Source organism: Miniopterus natalensis, chromosome 6 (assembly GCF_054644295.1).
Source record: "Miniopterus natalensis isolate mMinNat1 chromosome 6, mMinNat1.hap1, whole genome shotgun sequence".
Taxonomy (NCBI): Eukaryota; Metazoa; Chordata; class Mammalia; order Chiroptera; family Miniopteridae; genus Miniopterus; species Miniopterus natalensis.
This window is the reverse complement of record NC_142086.1, coordinates 7068915-7088508: the sequence shown is the minus strand read 5'-3', so window position 1 is coordinate 7088508 and position 19594 is coordinate 7068915.

The following is a 19594-nucleotide window of genomic DNA, read 5'->3' as shown; positions in this document are numbered from 1 at the left end:
GTCTGCTTGGGTGTTAGTGGGAGTCCCCACTTTGGGGACTCACTGGGCATTAGCTGAGTGCCGATGATGGGTGCTGCTCTGAGACTTGCCAGGATCCCTGCTGAGTTCTGAAGAGTAGGGTGCTGCTTTGAAGGCTAGCCAGATGTTGGGGTCAGGAAAAGTGTTTGGGACCCTGCTTGGACTTCTACCAGGTACTGGAGGGTGGGATACTGCCTCGGAGGCCCACTCCAGGGCCTGCAGGATGCCAGAGGGCAGGAGGGTGAATTACACCTTTGGGGCCCATCAAGACTGGAAGGTGGGCTACCACTTTGGAGGCCGCTGGGGCACTTGACTGTTTTGGAGGTTAGGGTGCCACTGTGGATTTTTGCTGAGTTCTGAGGGCTCAGGTGCCACTTTGGATGGTGTATGCTGGCCTGGGTGTGGAAATTGGGCTGGGTCAGTCTTCCTGGACTGCTGAGTGGAGCAAACATCTATCAGGCTAATGGACAGTGTTGGACCTGGCACCCACATGCACACACACACGTTCCCTTTTTCCAGGTTCTGGGGCTCAAATATTGTGAGATTTGGGGTAGATCTTTTAGGGGAGGATACTCAGTTTCCATGATCCCTTAGTTCTCAGGGACACAGACTCAGTGTTTCTCCCAACCAAATGTTATGAGGCTTCTCTTCCCAGTGCGGGTTCCCCAGGCTGGGGAGTCTGAAGTTGAACTTGCAGCCTCACGCTTGGTGGAGTGGCTTCCGAAGGTTGTGATATCCCTCCCATTGTGAGTCCCCACACTGCTGCCCCTCTTATCTGTCTCCATGTAACTTTTTCTTTATATTTACAGGCATTGAGAATCTGTTCTGCTAGTTTTCAGATAATTTTCAGAGATAGTTGCTTTATATTTAGTTGTAGTTTTGATGTATCTGTGGGAGGAGTTGAGCCCGGGTTCTTCCCACTTTGCCATCTTAACCCCTCCCCTTAACAATTCTTATTTTAACTTATTTTTAACTCTTATTTCTCTTCATCCCACTTTTATTTGCTTTGCTTTATTCAGGCTTCTATAACTTCTTTCTTATAATGCAGAATTGTTCTCTTCACTGGTCTTATTTTCAGTCTAGATCTCCCTCAGTCCCTTGGCCACATTGTGGCCTTAGTGATTTTTATAAATTGTAAATTGGATTATGTCACACCTTTGTTTAAAACTTTTCAATGATCTCCCCAACATTCAGAAAAAAATATGATTTCTTAGCGTAAGATACAAGGCCTCCCCTGATCTGATTTCTACCACTTTCTATAGGAAGCATCCTTGACTTGCCTACATCTTTACCAACTCCCCTCTCCTAAAATAAACTCAGTACTTATAGTTTACACCACTGGAGTACTCTCCACATGCTATTGCCATTGTTTTTATTTTTTGTTGCCACTTAAATAAGACCTGTGTATAATTAATCTTTGTATCTGACAAGAGAAAAATTCTAAGATTCCTAAATTAAATTAAAGCAGGCCAGAGAGTATGAGGAAGAGACAAGGAAAGTTAATAAATTAACAGCCATGGTCAAACCAACAGAGCACTGATCATAGCCCTGGATGATGTTGAAATTTTGAGTCATGTTCTAGGTAGTGTCCTGTTTGTGCATGAACTTTCTAGACTTTTGCTCATAGCTGATTTAGGAGCAGAACATACTTCTAACTATGGACTGTTCACTTATTCCGGAATTTTCCCCACTCCACCTTTTCTTGTCTCCCTTATCTATGGTCAATCTAAATTCTTTCAAAACAACTTTAATCTGTCTTCCTCAAATTCATTGTATAAAAGTGCCCTGTCCACCCAGGTTGCCAGATATGTGTGTTTTCTCCATCTAGCCCTGCTGCTGGTTGTTTAGACTGCAGGCCCCAGAACCTGCCCCTTTTCGGAAACTGGTCTTTTATTAAGCATATGGCTCAATAAGCCTTTTCTTTCAGGACAACGTTTGGTTTTGGGGGTTTATGTTTAATATATCTCTAGGTCAGTGCCTGAACAGCAGCCCTTGGGACACTGGAATGTTTATTAAATGCATGTGTGAAAGAATGAGTGAAAAGTTTTGAAATCCAAATTGAAGATTTAGGTTTTTAGCAGGGAAATAACAAGAAAATCATTGAAGAACATGGGATAAATTGAAAGCTGAGGATATTTGAAAGTGTATAGAGATTATGAGAAAACTGATAACCATAAGGCTTTTGTACCAGGTGTGAGGTCAGAAAGATGAAATCGTATGTTGGCAATATGCAAAATAACTGAAGATTCCTCTTAAATTTAATTTATTAAAGCCCTAGAATGTATTATATCACTGGCCCCAGTAAATAGTGCAGAATCACTTGGAGTATTCTCAAAGCAATATGTATTCCGAATTCATATATGTATATATAATAAATTGCAAATATCATTTATCTATCATCTATTTAACATTGAGGTTGTAATGGAAACCAATGATACTTTAAACTGTACAAATCTAATGTGATTGCAATTTGTTTAAAATAAGCTTCTTTCTTTTATGTTTTAATTTTTCCCAATTGGGTCTTCTAAGCTATAAAAGCCCCAAGGGCTTAAAAGTTGCATGTTCGTTTTACCTGTGGTGTAAGTTCTATTTTCTTCATATTTGTTTGCCAAATGCTCCCATCACTGTGCTTTGAAATTGAAACACTTTGCTTATTTAATTCATTTTATTTCAGTAGACAGCTTAGAATAATTTGACTCCTTATAAGTCAGATTCAGAAAACTGGTATTTATTTTCTTTAAACAGCCTAGGAGTGCAATATGTTATTTTTAAGCAGGTGTTAACATTTGTTAAATTTGAACAATATGACATTTATTTTCAAGGTCTATCATGTTTCAAACAATTTAAAATATTTCAAAAGCTATGAATTTAACTGTTCTAAGTTAAACAATTATCACTTTTTTTTTTTTTTTTTACCAGTACTTGTACCTTGAAAAAACAACAACTATTGCCTACCACTCTTTGATTCTCATTGGCTAGCTTAGAAGCCATTTTTGTCTTTATTTTTGTTAGAGATGCTCTAGCATGTGGTTAAAAATTGTTCAACTCAAGTAAAGGAAGATTCTTATATATTAACTTATGCATTTTGCTTTTCAACTATTGAGCTGCTTTTCTTCCTTCTTAATCCATATAAAACTATTAAGCATTTTTTAAATGACCCATATTCTTTTTGAAGACTGATCATTTAGTTCAGTAGGTAATAAAAAACATTAACTGCTCTCATTTAATCCAAAGAGAACTCCCAAATAGGCAATGAGCACAACATTCTTGTTAAAAGATTTTGACTATCCAGTCTTTACAGCAACATTGAATTTTCTGGTTACCACTTTATTTAATAAGCAATCTTTACATTACTTTCAAAGACAAATAAGAATTTTGATCTTTATTTATTACATTATGATGTATTATTTTCTTCTAAGAGAAGCAATTTTTTTTTCTAAATATTTTTAATGTCATTTCTTTAACTGTAAACTTGCTATTGAATTACTCCACTAAAACTTTTCTTAAAACTGTTTGGTTATAAATAAAGTGTAGATACAGAAAAGCACCCAAATGTATGGCTTAATGAATTCTAACTACCACCCAGGTCAAGGCATAGGTCTCTACCCTGTTCACCTCAGAAGTTCCTCAGCTGTCAACGCCCAGTCATAATCACACCCCTCTCCCGAAAGCAACTGCTATTTTGACTTTTATAGTCTTCATGTCCTTATAGTTTCTATCACTGAAATGTTCATCCCTGACACTATATTCTAATCTTGTTCAATTAAAAAATATTGGTTTTTTAATAAAGTCTCTTAATCTACAGATTGGTCCTTCATTTTCTTTTCTTTACCATTTGTTTGTTAAAGAATCTGGGGGAATGTAGACTGCAATTCAATAAGCTATTCTGTTTTCCACATTCCCTGTAACTTGGCAACAGAATTCAGAGGCTTGATCAGACTCAGGGTTGATTTGTATTTTCTTTTATCAGGAAGCACTTAATGCAGTTTCCTCTCTTTTTCTGATGTTAGCTACTGTTTATGCTTAATGCCTAGATCTGTTATTTCATTGGGAGCTGCAAACATCAACATTCTAGTTCTATTATTTCTTTTTTTTAAATTATTTTTATTGATTTTTTTTTTTTTTTTTTTTTTTTTTTGAGAGAGAGGAAAGATGCAGGAGAGAGAATCATCAATTGGTTTCCTCCTCTGTGCCCCCTACTGAAGATTGAGCCTGAAACCTAGGCATGTGTCTTGACTGGGAATCAAACCCACAACCTTTTGGTGCACAGGATGATGCCCCACCAACTAAGCCACACTGTCCACTGCTGTTTCTATTATTTTATTTTCAAATATTAAGTGGATAAAACAGATACTTCCTCCTATTTGGTTAGCTAGTAGAACAGTTCATACAGGAAAGTAAAAATAATTGCTTCATTCTTTACCTTTAAGTTACCAGTGTTCAGGGATGACCTATTACAGCAAAACCTCCATATAATGGACTAATTTGGGTGAGGGAGTGTTGCGAAAGCCAAAAGTCCACTGTATAATAAAGTAGATTTTCCAAATGTGTAAGTTAAAAAATTAGTTTACCCATTTTTACTCATGTAGGTATGTTTGTGTAATTAAAATTACGTATGAAAAGCATAATTTCACAGAAGAGTTTTCTGTATGTATTACTTTAATTTTAAATTTTTACTGAATAGGTCTAGTAAATGCATGCATTCACCAGTCACCTTGAGTAAACAAATACACACGGCTGGGTGTGGCTTAGTGCCCTTGGGAACATCTGCCCTGCAGTTGTTAAAATTGCTGCTGAAGTGACTCCATGAAACAACAGAGCCAATTACCACGCATGCACGTGATACAGTGTGATCATGTGGAAATCATTTCCAGAACATTGTTTATAAGTGGTGACTCTTGGATTTAAATATGTGGATTATAGTTGTAGACATGTAATATTTATTTATCTCGGTGAAATTACTACAGTGTTTTATTCAACATATGTACTATTCTTTAAAATTTGTTAAAAATAACAGTGAATTAATACTGAAAAATAATCTGTTATTTTAATTATAAGCACATCTTGGTTAAAATTAACAGAGAGTTCATCTTCACATATGACACAGAGACCAGATATTTTATCTGTTAAATCTGAAGTATCCTAAAATGAGGTCTGCAAAATTGAAGGTTTACTGTAGTATGAAAAATATCATTATAAACCCAGATTAAGATGTTTTATTTTAATTAATTTGAACATGAAATTATTATATCATTGGTCAGTTGGCAACTGAGTCCTTTTGACATGGTCCTAACAGTCTTTGATGGTTTCTCCTTTATTCAGTGTAACAATGTTCCAGGTTCATCTTCTTCTCCAGACCTGAATGACCCCTTTCACTAAGAAGTACTAGTTTCTGTTAGTGGTAAATACTATTTTTAAGACCATTATCTAGGCAATAGGGAAATTTGATTAGTTATTTTTTTCTAGGCTTCTTTAGTGGAGAGAGCTAACACACACACATACACTCACTCACACTCATAGACATCCTATAGTACTACATATAAATTCATATTGATATTTTGTATTCAATTTCAGGACCACAGATTTATTTTTTACATAACCTTCTTTATATTTTACTTCCTTGTTCCAAATTTAAAATCCTTTGTCAAGGACACAAAATATAATAGAAAATTACAATACCCTATCATTACTTTTGTCTTTAATATGCATTGTTTTGGGAAGAACCTAAACAATGATTTTCCTCTAGGTATATTACCATATACAGATATTCTAGGAAGGGACTGCATTGAATTTGTCCTACTTTTTTTCTTTTCACCAAATTTCTGTAATTTTTATTCTTTTAGAATTAATTTATATTTTAGCTCCAGGCAATTTTTTCCATATTCCCAGACAGCACCTTCTTGTTTGGTCTTCTCACACTTCAGTTCCTTCAACCTGTTAACCCCCAACATTTCTTCTATAATTCTATAGTAAGCATTTCCTTTAGAATGTAAGATTAGAGTCTGTTTCCAAGTAAATATTGGATTGACACTTATTGTATGGTTTATTGAGTAACCAACTGTCAAATTCAAAGTGAGTTCTCTCACTGTGATCAACAGCTGTTAAGTACGTAGAAGAATCAAATAATTACTAATTTAAAATCTTTGTTATAGCACAATTAGTTGCTTTTACTTAATTCAGGAAAGAAAGATCCCTATTAGCTGGTAAGTGGTAGAGTTGTCATTGAGGAAAAACACTACTGGGATTATCCTTTTTCTCCCTTGCAATGGTGGGCTTTCTTAAATAATTGCATTTTGACATTTTATTTAATATTTGAAAAGTATATCAAAGGTCTTTTATTAAAAAATTATCTATTTATATTTTTATTGATTTTAGAGAAGGAGGAAGGGGGAGAAAGAGAAACATCAATGTAAGAGAGAGACATGGAGTGGTTGTGTCCCTTAGGATCCTAACCAGGTTTAAACCAGCAATGTAAGTATGTGCCCTGGATGGGAATCGAACCTGAGACCTTCGGGACAACACTCCAACCAACTGAGCCACACTGGCCAGGGCTATCAAGGGTCTTTTGAGGAAGTGTCCAGAGCCTGACCTTCCCAGTAATTCATCTGCCACCTTCCAACAGTGCTCTTTATGATGGTGTCTAGGCACTTGCTGAACACCAGCAGGAGCATCAACATGCTGGACTGTGAAGATGAAGATGCCACCAGGATTCTGGGGCCTGCTCTTGGGAATCTAAAAAACTAAAAACAAGTTAAAAATTAAAATTTTTGCTTGGGGAAAATGGCAGCACTGTGAGAAGAAGCAAAGGCCACTGCTTCCAGCCACAGACTTGATTTACTCTTAAAATACTGCATAACCGGCTTGGAAAAACCAGAGAAATATACCTGAGCAGACGTATTGCAAGTAGGGAGCACTGAAGAAACATCAGAGTCCAGTAAGAGATGAGGAGCATAGAAAAAGGGAGTCCCCCCTGAAATCTGTGCTGGGCTCAGAGCCCTGAAACTTGGAGGCTGCAAAGCTCCCTCCACTTGGGAGTGCAGACCCACATCCAAAAGTGGGGATCCCACACCCAGAGTGGAAGAGAGGGGAAGGAATCCCTGGTGTAGAGGGCAGAGGGCCCCAGGGGAGCAGGGTACCCATGAAGAGGGGATAACACATTCCTACTTCTGATGGCAGATGCAACCAGCATCTAATGCTCAGGGTGCCAACCATAGGAAAGGCTGTCCCAAAGTGTGTGGCACCCAAGTAGCAAGGGACCAGAGTTCTGCACTGAGCAGCCACACACAGGGACCCTCTGCCCCCTGTAAGGCATCCTGTTGAGCCCTAGAAAGGATTTGATCTTCATGGTGCAAGAAAGGGGAGGAGAGCCCTCCCACCCTGAGCTCCTGGTGCGGAGAGGCTGGGATCTGCGACCAGCCCTGAGGGGCGCCGTGGTGGTGCGTGGAGCCTCCCCAGCTTTGCTGAGATCAGCAGTGCAGGGAGCTGCATGGAGTTGACTTTGGATTCCCTCCCGCTGGGGGCCTTGGCACACTGGCAGCGGGACCTTGCAGTGTGGACTCTCTGCCTGTGTGTTGCTTTGTGCATTTTTGAGTCTGATCAGGGAACTGGTTCCCACCTTCCTGGGGTGCACTGTGCAGACAGACCAGCAGAGGCTGGGATTGGGGTCTGCACAGTGGACTGTCTGAGGGGCAGGCCTGGTGCAACCGGCCATCCAGAGCTAGGAAGGGAGAAGAGAGCCCACCTGCCTCTCCTGCAGCCAAGAGCACCGCCCCCAGTAGGAAAGGGGCTGGTCCTGCTCAAGGAGGCTCCAGACACCCCCACAGGGCACAGTCCTGAGGGGGAAGGAGAGCAGCTCACAGGAGGACATTACAAGAATAAGACACTAAGGGACTGTGGTTTGGGAACTGGAGGAAATGCTGAAAACCTCTGCTGGGGGCTGGGCAAGCAAAGGGCTCACCAGAATGTGTTCTTAATCGAACCCACTGAGCCCTGGCTGCTGAAACGGCCCATACAGAAAAGGAAACAGGCTGAAATCAATCTGAACCTGCAGCAGGCCATAGCCTGGGGAACTAGAATCTGAGGACAGGGTAGGGACTGAGGAGCTGACGGTGGAGCAGAGACTAACTCCCTCACAGTGAGTGCCTGACAGGGAAACCTCTAAGAAAGGGGAGTGATACCCTGGGCTACACTAGCCATCCTGCACCCTAAACACTCTACAAAACACTCTGGAGTCAGACCAGGCCACTACAAGGCTGCAAAATAGCTGACAAGAGGAGGTGGTCCACGGAGAGCCTCAGATCAACCACCTACCTAGGGACATCAGAAGGAAACCTAGACACTCCTCGCATTGGCTGATACACAAGTACCTCCCAGGAGAACTGAAATCCACATACAAAACAATGACTGCAGACAACATAGGATGCCCAGACAAAACTCACCTGATTGACCTTTTTTTTCCATAGGAAAAAGAAAAAGAATTTTTTTTTCTTCTTTTTACATTTTATAATTATTATTATTTTTAAAAGAATTTCGCTTTGCTTAGCTTGTTTTTGCTTTTGTTTCTTTGTTTTGTGTGTGTGTGGGTTTTTTTGCTTTGTTTTGTTATATCTTTGCTTCTACTATCAAGATTTTCTTGATATTCGCTGCTTAAATGCTGGGACTTTATCATTATAACCAATAAGTTTACTGCTTTTCTCCATAGTTTCCCCCATATCCCTTATTGGACTCCCTCCCTGCCCTGACTCTATCTTTCTCTCCTCTCAATCCACTGGCATAACTTTTTTTCTTTTTCTTTTCTTTCTTTTTGTTTTTCTCCCTTCTGTCTTCCTGTTTTATTGTTTGATTGTTAGATTCTATTTATCTCTTTATTGTAACTTTATTTTTTTCATTTTCAACTATTATCCTATTCCTAATCTCTCTCTTAATTTTTTGCTGCTCTTTTTTCAAAATCTTTTCTCTACCCCTTTTATCTCTCAGTAGCTTCTCTATTTTTAACATTTTATTTTAGTTTATTATTATTTTTAAAAATTTTGTTACTATTAACAATAATATACTTTTCTCTCTCTAAGCTTTACTTTTCTTTCTTTTTTTAACTACCCCCCTTTTTTTTCTTTAGCATTTGTGTTCTCTCTCAATCTCCCAGTTCTATTTTCACTTGAGTTGTTTTCATTGTGATTGTCAAGGTATTTTGTAAGATACCCCTTGTTTTCTGGAAATTTAGTTGTGTATTGTCCAATCTTGCCACCATGCATACAACAGCTCACACAACGTGGTTGGGGCTGAAACACACAGTTAGCCAACTTGAGAGGAGAGTCCTTCTAAGGACTGGTCAACAACAATCTAGACCCAATAACAAGAGAGCCCAAAAAACCCACAAAAGGGTCAATGACAAAAAGGACACGCCAAGAGCAAAGAATTCAGAAGTATAAGGAAAACACACCTTTGGGCTCCACTGGACTCAAAATCCCATCCCACAAGACTAGGAGACAGCAAATATATCTAATATAAAAACACAAACACTAAGAGCAAACAAAATGTGGAGACAAAGAAACAACTCCCAAACTAAAGAAAAGGAAAATCGCCAGAAAAATACTTTGATAAGATGGAGTTAAGCAAGTTATCAGAAATAGAGTTCAGAGTAATGGTTATGAAGACGCTCAAGGAAATTAATGAGAACAACAGGACACTTAATGGTAAGGTCAAGGAACTTAGTGAAAACATAAAAAAGAGATAAATATCATAAATAAGAATAAGACAGAAATAAAGAATACTATATCTCATATCAAGAATACACTGGAAGGAATTAAAAGTAGGCTCAATAAAGCAGAGGATGGAATAAATGACTTAGAGGACAAGGTAGAAAAAAATCACTCAATCAGAGCAGCAAAAAGAAAAAAACTTAAAAAGCATGAGGACAGTCTAAGGGAGATTTGGGAAAACATGAAGCAAAACAATATTCACATTATAGGAATCCCAGAGGGGGAGGAAAGAGAGCAAGGGAAGAAATAATGATAGAAAACTTTCCTATGCTGGTGACAGAGAAAGCCACACAAGTTTAGGAAGCACAGAGGGTTCCAAACAAAAGGGACCCAAAGAGACCCACTCCAAGACACATCATAATTCAAATGGCAAATGTCAAGGACAAAGAGAGACTATTAAGAACCCCAAAATAGAGTGAAGCAGTGACCGACAAGGGAACCTCATAAGGAGGACATCAGATCTCTCAACAGAAACTTTTCAGGCCAGAAAGGAGTGGCATGAAGTTCTCAAAGTAATGAAAAGCAAGAACATGCAACCAAGATTGCTTTATCCAGCAAGGCTATCATTTAAAATTAACAATGAAATAAAGAGCTTCCCAGACAAAAAAAAACTGCTAAAGGCTTTGAGTACCACTAAACCAGCATTGCAAGAAATGCTAAAAGGACTGCTCTAAGAAAAAGAAAGAATAGTGGGAGAAAGGTACATCAGCATAAAGTGGAAAAATGGCAATAAATAAGTTTATGTCAATAGTAACCTTAAATGTAAACAGAAAAAAATGCCCCAATCAAAAGACATAGGGTAGCTGAATGGAAAAGAAAACAGGACCCAGATATATGATGTCTACAAGAAACCCAACAGAGAGTAAAAGATTCACACATGCTAAAAGTGAAGGGATAGAATAAAATATTCCATGAAAATAGAAACAATAAAAACCAAAAAACTGGAGTAGTGATTATTTCTGACAAAACAAATTTCAAAATAAAGACCATAACAAGAGACAAAGATAGTCACTACATAATACTAAAGGGACCAATACAATGGGAGAAAATAACCCTTATAAATACTTATGCACCCAATATAGGAGCACCTACATATATAAAAAATTTCTTGGTGGACTTTAAGGGGGAGATTGACAGGAACACAATCATAGTGGGGGACTTTAAGACCCCACTGTCAGCATTGGACAGATCATCAAGACAAAAAATCAACAGGAAAACAAAGACCTTAAATGACACACTAGACCTAATGGATTTAATTGACATTTACAGAACATTTCATCCCAAAACAGCAGAATACACATTCTTCTCAAGTCCACATGGAACAATCTCAAAAATGGATCACATGTTAGGGCACAAGGCAAATCTCTACAAATTCAAGAAGACTGAAATCATATCAAGCATCTTCTTGGATCACAATTCAATGAAACTAGAAATCAACCACTACAAAAAAACTAAAAAACATTCAAACACATGGCGGCTAAATAGTATATTAAACAATGAATGGGTTACCAATGAGATCAAGGGAGAAATCAAGCACTTCTTGGAAAAAAACAAATATGAACAGAAAACAACCCACAATCTATGGGACACAGTGAAAGCAGTCCTGAGAGGAAAATTCATAGCATTACAGGCCTATCTCAAGACAGGAGAAAAAGCTCTAATGAATCATTTAATACAGCAACTAAAAGAACTAGAATGAGAACTGCAAGAAAAACCTTGAGGAAGTAGTAGAAAGAAAATCATAAAGAACAGAGGAGAAATTAATGACATAGAGACTAAAAAAATATATAAAAAATCAATGAAACCAAGAGATGGTTCTTTGAAAAGATAAATAAGATTGATACACCTTTAGCCAGACTCACTAAAACACAAAAAGAGAGGACCCAAATAAATAAAATCAGAAATGAAAGAGGCGATATAACAACCGACCAATCAGAAATACAAGGGATTGTAAGAAAATACTGCAAGCAACTATATGCCAACAAACTGGACAACATGGGTGAAATGAACAGATTCCTAGAAGCGTATAACCTCCCAAAGCTGAATCAGGAAGAAGCAAAAAACCGGAATAGGCTGATAACTAATAAAATTGAAGCAGTAATAAAAAAAACTCCCAGTAAACAAAAGTCTGGACCACAAGGATTTACAGGGGAGTTTTACCAAACATTCAAAGAAGAATGAACACCTATTCTCCTCAAACTATTCCAGAAAATTCGAGAGGAGGGCAAACGCCCAAACTCTTTTTATGAGGCCAGTATCATCCTAATCCCAAAACCAGATAAAGACACTACAAAGAAAGAAAATTACAGGCCAATATCCCTGATGAACATAGATGCTAAAATCCTCACCAAAATACTAGCAAACTGGATCCAGCAATACATTAAAAAGATCATACATCATGACCAAGTGGGATTTATTCTGGGGATGTATGCGTGGTATAACATCCACAAATCAATAAACGTGATACATCACATAAACAAAATGGACAAAAATCATATGATCATATCAGTAGATGCAGAAAAAGCACTTGACAAAATCCAGCACCCATTTCTGAGAAAAACTCTTAGCCAAGTGGTAATAGAGGGATCACACCTCAACATAATAAAGGCCATATATGACAAACCTAGAGTCAGCATCATACTCAGTTCTCAAAAACTAAAATCATTTTCCATAAAAACAGGAACAAGACAGGGTTTTCCACTTCCATCACTCTTATGCAACATAGCACTGGATGTTATTGCCACAGCCATCAGACAGGAAGAAAACATGAAAGGAATCCAAATTGGAAAGGAGGAAGTAAAATTGTCATTATTTGCAGATGACATGATATTATACATAGAAAACCCTAACGACTCCCACAGAGTATTACTAGATTTGATAAATGGATTCGGCAAGGTAGCTGGATACAAAATTAACATCCAGAAATTAGTGGCATTCTTATACACCAACAATGAACTCTCATAAAGAGATAATAAAAAAGAAATACCATTTACTATAGCAGCTAAAAATTTAAGATACCTAGGAATAAACTTAACCAAGGTGGTAAAAGACCTATACATGGAAAACTACAGGTCACTGAATAAAAAATAGAGGAAGACATAAAGTAGAAAAATATACCATGCTCATGGATTGGAATATTTAATATCATTAAAATGTCCATACTACCCAAAGCAATCTATAGATTCAATGCAATTCCTATTAAAATACCAACAGCATATTTCACAGATCTAGAACAAACATTTTAAAAATTTATATGGAAACAAAAAAAAGATCCAGAATAGCTGCAGCCATTTTGAGAAAGGAGAGTGAGAAGGATCACATTACCAGACTTCAAACTGTACTACAAAGACACTGTAGTCAAAACAGCCTGGTATTGGTACAACACCAGACATATAGATCAATGGAACAGAACAGAGACCCCAGAAATAGACCCACGCCATTATGCTCAGTTAGTATTTAACAAAGGAGGCAAGAGCATACAGTGGAGTAAAGGCAGTCTCTTCAATAAGTGGTGCTGGGAAAATTAGACAGATACATGTAAAAATATGAAACTAGACCACCAGCTGTCACTATACACAATAATAAACTCAAAATGGATAAAAGACTTAAATGCAAGTTGTAGGAACTATAAAAATCCTGGAAGAAAACATAGGCAGTAAAGTCACAGTCATCTCACATAGTGGAATTTTCACTGATACATCTCCTAGGGCAAGAGAAACAAAAGAAAAATAAACATATGGGACTACATCAAACTAAACATCTTCTGTACAGCAAACTAAAACATCCTCAAAATACAAAGGAACCCCACTGTTTGGAAAAACATATTTACCAAGGATGCATCTGATAAGGGACTAATTTCCAAAGTGTACAAAGAACTCATTCTGCTCAGCAAGAGGAAGACAAACAACCCAATTAAAAAATGGGCAAGGGACCTGAATAGACACTTTTCCAAAGAGGACATACAGATGCCAAGAGACGTGTGAAAAAATGCTCAATGTTGCTAATCATCAGAGAGATACAAATTAAAAGCACAATGAGGTATCACCTCACACCTGTCAGAATGGCTCCATCAACAAATCAACAAGTGACATGTGCTGGTGAGGGTGTGGGGAAAGGGGAACCTAGTACACTGCTGGTGGGAATGCAGACTGGGGCAGCCACTGTGGAAAACAGTGTGGAGGTTCCTCAAAAAATTAATAATGGAGCTACTTTTTGACCCAGCGATCCCACTCCTAGGAATGTACCCTAAAAATCCTGAAACACTAATCAGAAAGGATATATGAACCCCTATGTTCATAGCAGCACAGTTTACAATAGGTAAGATCTGGAAACAGGCCAAGTGCCCACCAGTAGATGAGTGGATTAAAAAGCTGTGGGACATTCACACTGTGGAATCCTAGGCAGCTGTAGAGAAGGGTGATCTCGTACCATTTGGGCAGTATGGAAGAACCTGTAGAATTTTATGCCAACTGAAATAACCCAGGCAACGAAAGACAAACATCACATGATCTCACTTATATGTGGAATCTAAAGAACTTAATAAACTGGTGAATAGAACTGATTCAATGACATGGAAGCATGGATCAGACTGAGGAATCTCAGAGGGATGGAGGAGGGCGGGTGGCTGGGGCAGGTAGAGATTAACCAAAGAATTTATATGCACATATGCACAACCCACGTTCAGGGACAATGGTTTGGTGAGGAACTGGGGAGGTGAGGAGGGTAGGGTGGAATGGGTCATTGGGAGAAAAAGGGCAACTGTAATATTTTGAACAATAAATAAATAAGTAAATAAATAAATAAATAAAAACGTTTTTAAAAAGTTTTAAAAAGTTTTCAGCAAGTGTACTTTGTTTCTTCTTAAAGAGGGAAAGTGCGGGGTGGGTGGGAGGGGAGAGCTTAATGAAAGAACTTATATGCATGTTTGCAAAACCCCTGGACACAGACAGTAGTGTGCTGAAGGCCTGGGGTCAGGGGCAAGTGCCCATCAGTGGGGTAGCAGGGGTCAAGGGGAAAAAAGAGGGCATCTGTAATGCTTTCAGCAATAAAGATAAATTAAAAATAAATAAATAAATTGTAAAATAAAATAAAATAAAAAAGCCTTTCCGTATTAAATGATAATTTGTAGTGCCGTAGTCAATAAAGAAACTTGAATCTTGGCAAGTTTGGCTCAGGGGTTAGAGCGTCGGCCAGCGGACTGAAGGGTCTTGGGTTCAGTTCCAGCCAAGGGCACATATCTCGGGTGCAGGCTCGATCCCTGGCCCCAGTTGTGTGGGAGGCAGCCAACTGATGTGTCTCTCTCACATCGATGTTTCCCCTCCTCCCTCCCTTCCAGTCTCTCTAAAAAATCAATAGAAAAAAATATCCTCTGGTGAGGATTAACCAAAAAAAGAGAAACTTTCATAATATTAAACCATGACATTATTTGTCTCATTAAAAAATACTCTAGTAGTTTTATTATTTTTAAAAGAAATAGTGGTTAGTGATAGAAGAAGGAGTTGTAAAAGGAATTTTCAGTTACTACAGTGACTTCAAAAATTTTGGTGATGGATTTTAGATGGTTAGAATATAATAAAAATGTTATTGGAAGATATGCAAACAACTCTGTCGTGAGTAGACATTACCGAAGACAAAAATGCAACATAAGTGATGATTAATTAGTGTAGAAAAGCCCAATTTATTTCATCCTTTTGTTTTTTATGATTGGATACATTCTAGTTATCACAAATAAAGCATAAGAAATGTAGTGGGGACGTATGTACTGGATGTGATGTCAGCAATGAGCCGAGCCTCTTACCTCTCAGTTGATGTGACTGACGTTAGCGGTATGAGGTGACTTCTCCACGGCCACACAGGTACTTAGAGGCACGATTAGCAACCAGGACTTAGCAACACTGACTTTCCCTTTTAGTGCCAGTTTCCCAGCACCCGTCTGTCTCCTGAAGATGTTTCTACAGACTCAAAGCCCTGTGTGTGATGCAGGTTGATGTCCACACAGACAGGAATCAATCAGTTGGAAGACAGGAGGAACCAGCAAGTACTTGGGAAATGTGAGACCGCCTGCCCCCTTTGAAAGCATGAAGATGCAAAGGTTTAAGGCATTATGCCATCCAACTGAAGGCTGCCTACAGGGCAGTCACATGCAAAATATTTGATACTCTAAAGGCAATTTTCAGCCACATATATATCTAAAATGGGCTCATAAAGTGTGTTTATAAATAGGAATACGAGTTCAGTTACAGGTTAGACATTTTATGCTGTGGAATAGTTGTAAATGGAGGGTTTTATAAAGAGTGCTGAGTAGTTGGCAGGGTACTCATTATTGATACGATTTACTCATGTACTTTTATTGATAGCATTTTAAGAAGTCTATGTAATCCACGCAGTCCATCAGCAATCTCAAGAGCTGACCATTTTGCTGCTGCGTGATGCCTGGCTGAGCCATGATGCTTCACATTTTTTAAGGCTGCAAAAAACAAAGCTCTGACAAATGAGAACCTGTCTACAGAGAGCCTGGCTACAGAAAGTAAATGGTAGCTATGAATAGGTTTTGCTAACTGCTTTTTAAAATTAAATGTTCTATTCAAATACAAATGACTTAAGAGTACTAAGTACAATCATCAAAACCAACCCTTAGTATATAGGGTGTCCCCCCAAAATGTATACACACTGTAACAGCTGATAGCTCAATTTTGAAAATGAAATGTATTTTAATGAACACTGCCTTTATAATTATTCCAAGTGTGTATATACATTTTTGGGACACCCTATATTTAATCCTTATGCCAAAACTTTAGTATTTGTTTAAATCAATTTCCAATATGAGATTCGTCCTTATGATAATATTTAGCCTTTAGGTTGATGCAAAATCAAAACAGTTTTTTGTTTTGTTTTGTTTTGTTTTTTTACCAGCTTTTATTCCAGAATAAGCAAAAAGGGGAGAAAGGTAGAATATATGTTTAGTGACTTTATGGAAAACGTTTTTTATTTATTTGTGCACAAAATCTTGGAGATGTAAAGTGGTGTGTCAAAGGAGGTAAGGCATTTACTCTTGGTTGGGAAGATGATATGAACTCACAGGAAAACACAGCAATAGATGCCAATGAATTAAAAATGTCAAATGTGTGCTGTGGTGTTATGGACATTATGCAATTGAGAAAATATGTCCTTCTGGAAAAAGCTAAGAAGGTTTTAGATCGAAAGAAGAAATTCGGGGTGACAGGGGAAAAAGTACCTCCAAAGGCACAGGCATGGGAAGTCAACTGAGATATCAGGAATGTGTGAAAACAACTTGTTTTTAAAATGATTTTTTTAGAGATAAAGAGAAAGAGATATATATATATAATATATATATTATATATATATATAGAGAGAGAGAGATTGAGAGAGAGAGAGATATTGAGAGAGAGAGAGAGAGAAGGGAACATTGATTTGTTGTTCCACTTATTTATGCATTCATTGTTTTTTGTTTTTTTATTATTTTTCTTTAATTCTCACCTGAGGATATTTTTATTTTTTATTACTGATTTTAGAGAGAGAGGAAGGGAGAGGGAGAGAGAGAGGGAGAAAAACATTGACTGGTTGCCTCACATACACACACAGACTGGGGATGAAACCCTCAACCTGGGCGCGTGCGCTGACCAGGAACTGAACCCCAACCTTGTATCTGACGGTGCTCTAACCAGCTGAGCTGCCAGGCCAGGGCTGAAAACACCTCTTTATCCAGGGTGTCCTTAACCATGAAGGGTATTGTGTATAAAAAGCAAACATGTTTTGTATCTGCAATGTGCCTGGGAATTTTTCAAACATTATTTTATTTGAAATATACTTCTAAGTAAGTATGAAGCCCATCCTCATGTTATTGATTCAGGAAACCGAGTGAGACTCCAAGGAGGTGAACAGATTTGCGCTGGGGTTTGGAGCCCTAGGCTAGCCTTCTGTGCATAGGAAGGCAAGTGTCTTTCTTTGTGTGACTTCGGGCTAGAAGTGTAGAGCTCTCGGTTTCGATTGCTCCCTGTTCCCCTGTTGGTGAGGAGGGATTCCCACCCTAGGACAATGGGGTGACTGAGCGCACTGCGCTCAGCACCAGACAGATGGAAGTGACAGTGGTGTGTTCGTCCCGAAACTCCCCGGCTGGGAGAGGAGGGCCCGCCGCTGGGCTACACGGGGCTGCGCCCATGAAGAGAGAAGAGGCAGGGCCTGGGGGGCAGGCTGTGGAGAGCAGTGGGCAGGTGTGCTCTGGCCCCTGCGCTAGGCTGTGGCTGGCTGCTTGGAGGCCTGGCAGGGAGCTGAAAGCTGCTCTTCAGGGCTAGCAGGCACTGTATTTGGCTCATGTGGTAAGGGGGGTCGTTCAGTTACGGGAGATTACAGACAGGAGCAGAGCAGGGAGAGGAGCCTGAGTGAGGCCCCTGCAGACCCTCCAGGCTTCAGGGTCAAGGCAGCCCATAGGACCAAGCCTGGGTCTCTCCCGCACCCCTATGAGACTGCAGGCTAGCATTCCCTTTCTAACTTTCACGTGGCCTTCAAAAAGAAGGTGTTTTTGCTGTTGTTTGTTTGTTTTGTGTGTGCGTGAGTTCGGGGGTGGGTTGTGAAGGTAGTTGCCCTGGCGATTCCTATGTATGTTAGCCTCATCTTATATTTCTGGTCCTTATCATTCTCTTGCTTGTTTTCAGATGCTTTTTTTTGGTACTTGGCTGACCCCAAAGAAAGTAAGTCTCATAAAGGTAAGGGACCTTATTAATTATTTTATTCATTGCTGCATTTCCAGTTTTTGTGACACACTGTGGCACATAATAGATGCTCAATAAATTTTGTCCACTAGAACAAATGAGCATAGTTCTAAATTATAGAACTGAATGTATTTTATTTGGTGTTTAGGTTTTCCCCAATCAGATTAATATACCACACATTTATCAAGGATGTTTCCTGTACCAACTTCTATTCTTAGAATATAGTTTCTACCATTAAAAAACTTATAGTCTTGAGAAAGAGACAAATTTGTAAAAATGCAATTGCAATACAGATGACAGTAGCTATGAGAAGAAAGAGCACAGGGATTTGGAGGCCTTACTTTGAGGCTGTACTTGAATAAGCAGGAAGGAAGCCATGATTTCTTTTTTAATCCAGATAAAGAAAACCTGCAATTTATTTTGGTTACAAATTTCTGTTTTCTGTACTTCTTTAAAACAGGAAATGTCAACAAGGACATATCTTAAGTATTTTGTGATGGACTTTAAGATGAAGGATAGCCCCACAGGTGTGGCCCAGTTGGTTCAGTGTCACCTCATGCACCAAGAGGTCACCTGTTCAAGTCCCAGTCAGGGCACATGCCCGGGCTGTATGTGGACTGCCAGTGGACATTCCCCATGTCTGCTCTAACAAACAAACAAACAAACAAACAAACAAACAAATCAATAAAAAAATATTTTTTAAAAAAGATGAAGGATAAATTGCAAAATTTAGTGTATTTTAACCTTTGTTAAACATGTGTCTGCATAAACAGACACGGAGTTTGCTACCTATTTCATTTATATCTGTGGAACTTAGATAGATTTGTTGGTCAGTCACAATAGGCCCTATGGGGTAAATGTCTTGCTAAGTGCCTCCCTCCCAACCCAGATAGTTTAAAATATTTTTCCATATGTCTCTGTGCACTTTACAGAGGTCTGTGTTTACAAATGTAATGTGGAGTCTGAGATTCTGTTCAGTATAATTCCAGTTCCTTTATGGCCCTTTTTATACCCTTTAGCAAACAGACTAGTACAGAACCATCTCCAAAAGGTGGGTTTATGTTCTCCTATGTATCCCTGGCTTCCCTT